The sequence below is a fragment of the Hydractinia symbiolongicarpus genome, chromosome 10 (assembly GCF_029227915.1).
Source record: "Hydractinia symbiolongicarpus strain clone_291-10 chromosome 10, HSymV2.1, whole genome shotgun sequence".
Lineage (NCBI taxonomy): Eukaryota > Metazoa > Cnidaria > Hydrozoa > Anthoathecata > Hydractiniidae > Hydractinia > Hydractinia symbiolongicarpus.
In genome coordinates, this window is record NC_079884.1 from 27,956,175 (window position 1) to 27,966,861 (window position 10,687).

A 10,687-nucleotide genomic window follows, 5' to 3' on the forward strand; every position below is an offset into this window, starting at 1 on the left:
GCATCGCTTTTAACAGTGAAACGTTTGAATGTGGGACTTAATTGAACTGATTTTGGTCTTTGACCTTATAAATGTGATAAATGAGCCAGTTTGACTACAAGAACTAACATTTTTATTAATTTGACATGATTGCTGGAACTCAGCGATTACACTGGGCGCCGTGGTAGCGCTTTATTAAAAAATTAACATAAATAAGTCATTTTTTACTGTGGGAACAATCCTAGGCGTTAGTTCGCACTGAAGAAATAGAGACAGTTTCAAAAACTACATTTCATTGGTTTCCTAACGGTGTCAATCCGTTTGAGTTACAACGGTTGCGTCACTTATTCGTACCAACATGTATTTAGTGATTTTATTCCGATATTGCTAAGTTGTGTTGCCTTTAACAGTGAAACGATTGACTGTGGGAATTAATTGATCTGATTCGGGAATGTGAACTTATAAATGTGATAAATGAGCCAATTGGTCTCCAAGGAATAACATTCTTCTTAATTTGACATGAGTGCTGGAATTCAGCGATTACATTAGGCTCTGTGGTAGCGCTTTATTTAAAATTTTAGATAAATAAGACTTTTCTTACTGTGGGATCAATCCTGGCCGTTAGCACTCGCTGAATAAATAGGATCTGTTCCAAAGACTACATTTCATTGACTTTCTAGCGGCATAAATCCGTTTGAGTTACAACGGTTGCGTCACTTATTCGTACCAACATGTATTTAGTGATTTTGTTCCGATATTACTAAGTTGTATTGCTTTTAACAGTGCAACGTTTGACTGTGGGACTTAATTGAACTGATTTTGGTCTTTGACCTTATAAATGTAATAAATGAGCCAGTTTGACTACAAGAACTAACATTCTTCTTAATTTGACATGATTGCTGGAACTCAGCGATTACACTGGGCGCCGTGGTAGCGCTTTATTAAAAATTAAGATAAATAACTCATTTTTTACTGTGGGACCAATCCTAGCCGTTAGCTCGCGCTGAAGAAATAGAGACAGTTTCAAAAACTACATTTCATTGATTTCCTAACGGTGTCAATCCGTTTGAGTTACAACGGTTGCGTCACTTATTCGTACCAACATGTATTTAGTGATTTTCTTCCCATATTACTAAGTTGTATTGCTTTTAACAGTGAAACGATTGACTGTGGGAATTAATTGAACTGATTCTGGACTGTGACCTGATAAATGTGATAAATGTGCCAATTGGTCTCCAAGCAATCACATTCTTCTTAATTTGACATGATTGCTGGAATTCAGCGATTACATTAGGCTCTGTGGTAGCGCTTTATTTAAAATTTTAGATAAATAAGACTTTTCTTACTGTGGGATCAATCCTGGCCGTTAGCACTCGCTGAATAAATAGGATCTGTTCCAAAGACTACATTTCATTGACTTTCTAGCGGCATAAATCCGTTTGAGTTACAACGGTTGCGTCACATATGCGTACCAACATGTATTTAGCGATAGTATTCGGATATTACTAGGTTGCATCGCTTTAAACACTGAAACGTTTGACTGTGGGACTTTATTGAACTGATTTTGGTCTTTGACCTTATAAATGTAATAAAGGAGCCAGTTTGACTACAAGAACTAACATTCTTCTTAATTTGACATGATTGCTGGAACTCAGCGATTACACTGGGCGCCGTGGTAGCGCTTTATTAAAAATTAAGATAAATAAGTCATTTTTTACTGTGGGACCAATCCTAGCCGTTAGCTCGCGCTGAAGAAATAGAGACAGTTTCAAAAACTACATTTCATTGATTTCCTAACGGTGTCAATCCGTTTGAGTTACAACGGTTGCGTCACTTATTCGTACCAACATGTATTTAGTGATTTTCTTCCCATATTACTAAGTTGTATTGCTTTTAACAGTGAAACGATTGACTGTGGGAATTAATTGAACTGATTCTGGACTGTGACCTGATAAATGTGATAAATGTGCCAATTGGTCTCCAAGCAATCACATTCTTCTTAATTTGACATGATTGCTGGAATTCAGCGATTACATTAGGCTCTGTGGTAGCGCTTTATTTAAAATTTTAGATAAATAAGACTTTTCTTACTGTGGGATCAATCCTGGCCGTTAGCACTCGCTGAATAAATAGGATCTGTTCCAAAGACTACATTTCATTGACTTTCTAGCGGCATAAATCCGTTTGAGTTACAACGGTTGCGTCACATATGCGTACCAACATGTATTTAGCGATAGTATTCGGATATTACTAGGTTGCATCGCTTTAAACACTGAAACGTTTGACTGTGGGACTTTATTGAACTGATTTTGGTCTTTGACCTTATAAATGTAATAAAGGAGCCAGTTTGACTACAAGAACTAACATTCTTCTTAATTTGACATGATTGCTGGAACTCAGCGATTACACTGGGCGCCGTGGTAGCGCTTTATTAAAAATTAAGATAAATAAGTCATTTTTTACTGTGGGACCAATCCTAGCCGTTAGATCGCGCTGAAGAAATAGAGACAGTTTCAAAAACTACATTTCATTGATTTTCTAACGGTGTCAATCCGCTTGAGTTACAACGGTTGCGTCACTTATTCGTACCAACATGTATTTAGTGATTTTGTTCCGATATTACTAAGTTGTATTGCTTTTAACAGTGAAACGATTGACTGTGGGAATTAATTGATCTGATTCTGGAATGTAACCTTATAAATGTGATAAATGAGCCAATTGGTCTCCAAGGAATAACATTCTTCTTAATTTGACATGATTGCTGGAATTCAGCTATTACATTAGGCTCTGTGGTAGCGCTTTTTTAAAAATTTAGATAAATAAGACTTTTCTTACTGTGGGACCAATCCTGGCCGTTAGCACGGGCTGAATAAATAGGATCAGTTCCAAGGACTACATTACATTGACTTTCTAGCGGCATAAATCCGTTTGAGTTACAACGGTTGCGTCACATATTCGTACCAACATGTATTTAGCGATAGCATTCCGATATTACTAGGTTGCATCGCTTTTAACAGTGAAAGGTTTCACTGTGGGACTTAATTGAACTGATTTTGGTCTTTGACCTTATAAATACGATAAATGAGCCTGTTTGGCTACAAGAACTAACATTCTTCTGAATTTGACATGATTGCTGGAACTCAGCGATTACACTGGGCGCTGTGGTATCGCTTTATTAAAAAATTAAGATAAATAAGTCATTTTTTACTGTGGGACCAATCCTAGCCGTTAGTTCGTGTTGAAGAAATAGAGACAGTTTCAAAAACTACATTTCATTGATTTTCTAACGGTGTCAATCCGTTTGAGTTACAACGGTTGCGTCACATATTCGTAACAACATGTATTTAGTGATTTTTTTCCGATATTACCAAGTTGTATTGCTTTTAACAGTGAAACGATTGACTGTGGGAATTAATTGATCTGATTCTGGAATGTGACCTTATAAATGTGATAAATGAGCCAATTGGTCTCCAAGGAATAACATTCTTCTTAATTTGACATGAGTGCTGGAATTCAGCGATTACATTAGGCTCTGTGGTAGCGCTTTATTTAAAATTTTAGATAAATAAGACTTTTCTTACTGTGGGACCAATCCTGGCCGTTAGCACTCGCTGAATAAATAGGATCTGTTCCAAAGACTACATTTCATTAACTTTCTAGCGGCATAAATCCGTTTGAGTTACAACGGTTGCGTCACATATTCGTACCAACATGTCTTTAGCGATAGTATTCGGATATTACTAGGTTGCATCGCTTTTAACAGTGAAACGTTTGAATGTGGGACTTAATTGAACTGATTTTGGTCTTTGACCTTATAAATGTGATAAATGAGCCAGTTTGACTACAAGAACTAACATTCTTCTTAATTTGACATGATTGCTCTGGGCGCCGTGGTAGCGCTTTATTAAAAAATTAACATAAATAAGTCATTTTTTACTGTGGGAACAATCCTAGGCGTTAGTTCGCACTGAAGAAATAGAGACAGTTTCAAAAACTACATTTCATTGATTTCCTAACGGTGTCAATCCGTTTGAGTTAAAACGGTTGCGTCACTTATTCGTACCAACATGTATTTAGTGATTTTATTCCGATATTGCTAGGTTGTATTGCCTTTAACAGTGAAACGATTGACTGTGGGAATTAATTGATCTGATTCTGGAATGTGAACTTATAAATGTGATAAATGAGCCAATTGGTCTCCAAGGAATAACATTCTTCTTAATTTGACATGAGTGCTGGAATTCAGCGATTACATTAGGCTCTGTGGTAGCGCTTTATTTAAAAATTTAGATAAATAAATCATTTTTTACTGTGGGACCAATCGTAGCCGTAAGTTCGCGCTGAAGAAATACAGACAGTTTCAAAAACTACATTTCAATGACTTTCTAACGGGTTAAATCCGTTTAAGTTACAACGGTTGGGTCACATATTCGTACCAACATGTATTTAGTGATTTTCTTCCGATATTACCAAGTTGTATTGCTTTTAACAGTGAAACGATTGACTGTGGGAATTAATTGATCTGATTCTGGAATGTGACCTTATAAATGTGATAAATGAGCCCATTGGTCTCCAAGGAATAACATTCTTCTTAATTTGACATGAGTGCTGGAATTCAGCGATTACATTAGGCTCTGTGGTAGCGCTTTATTTAAAATTTTAGATAAATAAGACTTTTCTTACTGTGGGACCAATCCTGGCCGTTAGCACTCGCTGAATAAATAGGATCTGTTCCAAAGACTACATTTCATTAACTTTCTAGCGGCATAAATCCGTTTGAGTTACAACGGTTGCGTCACATATTCGTACCAACATGTCTTTAGCGATAGTATTCGGATATTACTAGGTTGCATCGCTTTTAACAGTGAAACGTTTGAATGTGGGACTTAATTGAACTGATTTTGGTCTTTGACCTTATAAATGTGATAAATGAGCCAGTTTGACTACAAGAACTAACATTCTTCTTAATTTGACATGATTGCTCTGGGCGCCGTGGTAGCGCTTTATTAAAAAATTAACATAAATAAGTCATTTTTTACTGTGGGAACAATCCTAGGCGTTAGTTCGCACTGAAGAAATAGAGACAGTTTCAAAAACTACATTTCATTGATTTCCTAACGGTGTCAATCCGTTTGAGTTACAACGGTTGCGTCACTTATTCGTACCAACATGTATTTAGTGATTTTATTCCGATATTGCTAGGTTGTAATGCCTTTAACAGTGAAACGATTGACTGTGGGAATTAATTGATCTGATTCTGGAATGTGAACTTATAAATGTGATAAATGAGCCAATTGGTCTCCAAGGAATAACATTCTTCTTAATTTGACATGAGTGCTGGAATTCAGCGATTACATTAGGCTCTGTGGTAGCGCTTTATTTAAAAATTTAGATAAATAAATCATTTTTTACTGTGGGACCAATCGTAGCCGTTAGTTCGCGCTGAAGAAATACAGACAGTTTCAAAAACTACATTTCAATGACTTTCTAACGGGTTAAATCCGTTTAAGTTACAACGGTTGGGTCACATATTCGTACCAACATGTATTTAGTGATTTTCTTCCGATATTACTAAGTTGTATTGCTTTTAACAGTGAAACGATTGACTGTTGGAATTAAGTGATCTGATTCTGGAATGTGACCTGATAAATGTGATAAATGAGCCAATTGGTCTCCAAGGAATAATATTCTTCTTAATTTGACATGAGTGCTGGAATTCAGCGATTACATTAGGCTCTGTGGTAGCGCTTTATTTAAAATTTTAGATAAATAAGACTTTTCTTACTGTGGGACCAATCCTGGCCGTTAGCACTCGCTGAATAAATAGGATCTGTTCCAAAGACTACATTTCATTAACTTTCTAGCGGCATAAATCCGTTTGAGTTACAACGGTTGCGTCACATATTCGTACCAACATGTATTTAGCGATAGTATTCGGATATTACTAGGTTGCATCGCTTTTAACAGTGAAACGTTTGACTGTGGGACTTAATTGAACTGATTTTAATCTTTGACCTAATAAATGCGATAAATGAGCCTGTTTGACAACAAGAACTAACATTCTTCTGAATTTGACATGATTGCTGGATCTCAGCGATTACACTGGGCGCTGTGGTAGCGCTTTATTAAAAAATTTGGATAAATAAGTCATTTTTTACTGTGGGACCAATCCTAGCCGTTAGTTCGCGTTGAAGAAATAGAGGCAGTTTCAAAAACTACATTTCATTGATTTTCTAACGGTGTCAATCCGTTTGAGTTACAACGGTTGTGTCACATATTCGTAACAACATGTATTTAGTGATTTTTTTCCGATATTACTAAGTTGTATCGGTTTTAACAGTGAAGCGATTGACTGTGCGACATAATTGAACTAACTTTGGACTGTGACCTGATAACTGTGATAAATGAGACAATTGTACTCCAAGGAACAACATTCTTCTTAATTTGATATGATTGCTGGCATTCAACGATTACATTAGCCTCTCTGGTAGCGCTTTATTTAAAAATTTAGATAAATAAATCATTTTTTACTGTGGGACCAATCCTAGCCGTTAGATCGCGCTGAAGAAATACAGACAGTTTCAAAAACTACATTTCATTGACTTTCTATCGGAGCCAATCCGTTTGAGTTACAACGGTTGCGTCACATATTCGTACCAACATGTACTTAGCGATAGTAATCGGATATTACTAGGTTGCACCGCTTTTAACAGTGAAACGATTGACTGTGGGACTTAATTGAACTGATTCTGGACTGTGACCTTATAAATGTGATAAATGAGCCAATTGGACTCCAAGGAATAACATTCTTCTTAATTCGACATGATTGCTGGAATTTAATGAGCACACTAAGCCCTGTGGTAGCGCTTTATTTAAAATTTTAGATAAATAAATCATTTTTTACTGTAGGACTAATCCTAGCCGTTAGTTCGCACTGGAGAAATAGACACAGTTTCAAAAACTACATTTCCATGACTTTCTAACGGTGTCCATCCGTTTGAGTTACAACGGTTGCGTCACTTATTCGTACCAACATGTATTTAGTGATTTTCTTCCGATATTACTAAGTTGTATTGCCTTTAACAGTGAAACGATTGACTGTGGGAATTAATTGATCTGATTCTGGAATGTGACCTTATAAATGTGATAAATGAACCAATTGGTCTCCAAGGAATAACATTCTTCTTAATTTGACATGATTGCTGGAATTCAGCGATTACATTAGGCTCTGTGGTAGCGCTTTATTTAAAAATTTAGATAAATAAGATTTTTCTTACTGTGGGACCAATCCTGGCCGTTAGCACGGGCTGAATAAATAGGATCAGTTCCAAAGACTACATTACATTGACTTTCTAGCGGCATAAATCCGTTTGAGTTACAACGGTTGTGTCACATATTCGTAACAACATGTATTTAGTGATTTTTTTCCGATATTACTAAGTTGTATCGGTTTTAACAGTGAAGCGATTGACTGTGCGACATAATTGAACTAACTTTGGACTGTGACCTGATAAATGTGATAAATGAGACAATTGTACTCCAAGGAACAACATTCTTCTTAATTTGATATGATTGCTGGCATTCAACGATTACATTAGCCTCTCTGGTAGCGCTTTATTTAAAAATTTAGATAAATAAATCATTTTTTACTGTGGGACCAATCCTAGCCGTTAGATCGCGCTGAAGAAATACAGACAGTTTCAAAAACTACATTTCATTGACTTTCTATCGGAGCCAATCCGTTTGAGTTACAACGGTTGCGTCACATATTCGTACCAACATGTACTTAGCGATAGTAATCGGATATTACTAGGTTGCACCGCTTTTAACAGTGAAACGATTGACTGTGGGACTTAATTGAACTGATTCTGGACTGTGACCTTATAAATGTGATAAATGAGCCAATTGGACTCCAAGGAATAACATTCTTCTTAATTCGACATGATTGCTGGAATTTAATGAGCACACTAAGCCCTGTGGTAGCGCTTTATTTAAAAATTTAGATAAATAAATCATTTTTTACTGTGGGACTAATCCTAGCCGTTAGTTCGCGCTGGAGAAATAGAGACAGTTTCAAAAACTACATTTCAATGACTTTCTAACGGTGTCCATCCGTTTGAGTTACAACGGTTGCGTCACTTATTCGTACCAACATGTATTTAGTGATTTTCTTCCGATATTACTAAGTTGTATTGCCTTTAACAGTGAAACGATTGACAGTGGGAATTAATTGATCTGATTCTGGAATGTGACCTTATAAATGTGATAAATGAACCAATTCGTCTCCAAGGAATAACATTCTTCTTAATTTGACATGATTGCTGGAATTCAGCGATTACATTAGGCTCTGTGGTAGCGCTTTATTTAAAAATTTAGATAAATAAGACTTTTCTTACTGTGGGACCAATCCTGGCCGTTAGCACGGGCTGAATAAATAGGATCAGTTCCAAAGACTACATTACATTGACTTTCTAGCGGCATAAATCCGTTTGAGTTACAACGGTTGCGTCACATATTCGTACCAACATGTATTTAGCGATAGTATTCGGATATTACTAGGTTGCATCGCTTTTAACAGTGAAACGTTTGACTGTGGGACTTACTTGAACTGATTTTGGTCTTTGATCTTATAAATGTGATAAATGAGCCAGTTTGACTACAAGAACTAACATTCTTCTTAATTTGACATGATTGCTGGAACTCAGCGATTACACTGGGCGCTGTGGTAGCGATTTGTTAAAAAAATTAAGATAAATAAGTCATTCTTTACTGTGGGACCAATCCTAGCCGTTAGTTCGCGCTGAAGAAATGGAGACAGTTGCAAAAACTGCATTTCATTGACTTTCTAACTGTGTCAATCCGTTTAAATTACAACGGTTGCGTCACATATTTGTACCAACATGTATTTATTGATTTTTTCCAATATTACTAAGTTGTATTGCTTTTAACAGTGAAACGATTGACTGTGGGAATTAATTGAACTGATTCTGGACTGTGACTTTATTAATGTGATAAATGAGCCAATTGGTCTCCAAGGAATAACTTTCTTCTTAATTTGACGTGAGTGCTGGAATTCAGCGATTACATTAGGCTCTGTGGTAGCGCTTTATTAAAAAGTTTCGATAAATAAGTCTTTTCTTACTGTGGGACCAATCCTGGCCGTTAGCACGCGCTGAATAAATAGGAACAGTTTCAAAGACTACATTTTATTGACTTTGTAGCGGTATAAATCCGTTTGAGTTACAACGGTTGCGTCACATATTTAAAACAACATGTATTTAGCGATAGTATTCGGATATTACTAGTTTGCATCGATTTTAACAGTGAAACGTTTGACTGTGGCACATAATTGAACTGATTTTGGAATTTGACCTTATAAATGTGATAAATGAGCCAGTTTGACTACAAGAAATAACATTCTTCTTAATTTGACATGATTGCTGGAACTCAGCGATTACACTGGGCGCTATGGTGGCGCTTTATTAAAAAATTCAGATAAATAAGTCATTTTTTACTGTGGGACCAATCCTAGCCGTTAGTTCGCGTTGGAGAAATAGAGACAGTTTCAAAAACTACATTTCAATGACTTTCTAACGGTGTCAATCCGTTTGAGTTACAACGGTTGCGTCACTTATTCGTACCAACATGTATTTAGTGATTTTCTTCCGATATTACTAAGTTGTATTGCCTTTAACAGTGAAACGATTGACTGTGGGAATTAATTGATCTGATTCTGGAATGTGACCTTATAAATGTGATAAATAAAACAATTGGTCTCCAAGGAATAACATTCTTCTTAATTTGACATGATTGCTGGAATTCAGCGATTACATTAGGCTCTGTGGTAGCGCTTTATTTAAAAATTTAGATAAATAAGATTTTTCTTACTGTGGGACCAATCCTGGCAGTTAGCACCGGCTGAATAAATAGGATCAGTTCCAAAGACTACATTACATTGACTTTCTAGCGGCATAAATCCGTTTGAGTTACAACGGTTGCGTCACATATTCGTACCAACATGTATTTAGCGATAGTATTCGGATATTACTAGGTTGCATCGCTTTTAACAGTGAAACGTTTGACTGTGGGACTTAATTGAACTGATTTTGGTTTTTGATCTTATAAATGTGATAAATGAGTTAGTTTGACTACAAGAACTAACATTCTTCTTAATTTGACATGATTGCTGGAACTCAGCGATTACACTGGGCGCTGTGGTAGCGATTTGTTAAAAAAATTAAGATAAATAAGTCATTCTTTACTGTGGGACCAATCCTAGCCGTTAGTTCGCGCTGAAGAAATGGAGACAGTTGCAAAAACTGCATTTCATTGACTTTCTAACGGTGTCAATCCGTTTAAATTACAACGGTTGCGTCACATATTCGTACCAACATGTATTTATTGATTTTTTCCAATATTACTAAGTTGTATTGCTTTTAACAGTGAAACGATTGACTGTGGGAATTAATTGAACTGATTCTGGACTCTGACTTTATTAATGTGATAAATGAGCCAATTGGTCTCCAAGGAATAACTTTCTTCTTAATTTGACGTGAGTGCTGGAATTCAGCGATTACATTAGGCTCTGTGGGAGCGCTTTATTAAAAAGTTTAGATAAATAAGTCTTTTCTTACTGTGGGACCAATCCTGGCCGTTAGCACGCGCTGAATAAATAGGAACAGTTTCAAAGACTACATTTTATTGACTT